The sequence below is a fragment of the Acyrthosiphon pisum genome, chromosome A1, assembly GCF_005508785.2.
Source record: "Acyrthosiphon pisum isolate AL4f chromosome A1, pea_aphid_22Mar2018_4r6ur, whole genome shotgun sequence".
NCBI lineage: Eukaryota > Metazoa > Arthropoda > Insecta > Hemiptera > Aphididae > Acyrthosiphon > Acyrthosiphon pisum.
In genome coordinates, this window is record NC_042494.1 from 134,671,380 (window position 1) to 134,672,462 (window position 1,083).

General features: G+C 33.2%; 1 protein-coding gene across 2 annotated transcripts in view; it reads right to left on the bottom strand.

Moving 5' to 3' along the window:
* The window catches only part of LOC100161758 (NFX1-type zinc finger-containing protein 1), a 13,507-nt gene that overhangs the window by 11,764 nt on the left and 660 nt on the right, over positions 1–1,083 (bottom strand). The gene's annotated exons all lie outside the window — the stretch shown is intronic.

Here is a 1,083-nt window from a genome sequence, read left to right on the forward strand (position 1 = left end):
CCCAAAGAAATTGCAAATTATTTAAATTTACCAGATCCCCAAGCCTTATACAGGTCATTCTATCCGCCGAACTTCAGCAACATTACTTGCCGATTCTGGAGGTGATATTACAACGCTCAAACGCCATGGTGGTTGGAAATCCAGTCAAATTGCCGAAGGTTATATAGAAGATTCAATAAACAACAAAAAAAAAAATATTTAACCAGATAACTGAGTCTATAACTAATCCATCATCAACACAAACCATAAATGATGTTAACTATGGTGCATCTACTTCAAAAGCCAGTGACGTTGATGAAAAAAAAAAAGAAACAAGTGTCAGCGGAAATATTTTCAATATAAGTAATTGTTCTAATTGGACATTAAATATAAATAAAAAATAAAATAATGTAAATATAAATTAAAAATAAAATAATGTAAATATAAATTAAAAATAAAATAATGCAAATATAAATTAAAAATAAAATAATGTAGTATATTAGTATAATAATCTTATCAGTTACAATAATAAAATATACAAAGTGAAAATTGTAACAGGGGTACGAAACTCTGTGAATTGGCCGAATCGGGCGATTGTAGCCTTGAACACGGTCTCCAGGGGGGCGTTGCATACGTAATCTACACGATTTAAGATAGTATGGTTGCCCAACGAGCTATGATAAGACGGCATTGGATTTAAATCGGACCCCGGGCACTAGCACTTCTAGTGGACTATTTTATAATTTATAATATAATATGATCATTATACAGGGTCTTCCAAATTTTGGTCTTTTGTCACACGAAATTTGGAACACTCTGTATATATTTTTATTGTATATAGGTATAACATAACAATTTTTATTAGTTTTAATTTGAACCAATATGAGCGCTGTATGCGGGGGTCCCCGTAGATCACGTGACTTTTCGATTCAAACCGTATGCCGTGTGATAACATTTTTCTAATGGGTCGATGGGCAACCATACTATCTTAAATCGTGGTAATCTATGATAAAAGTAAACAGTGGAAACAACCCGACCCCGCGCAGAATACCACTACCTATTAGGCGGAAACGGTTTTTCAATACGGGTATAACATCATGTCAG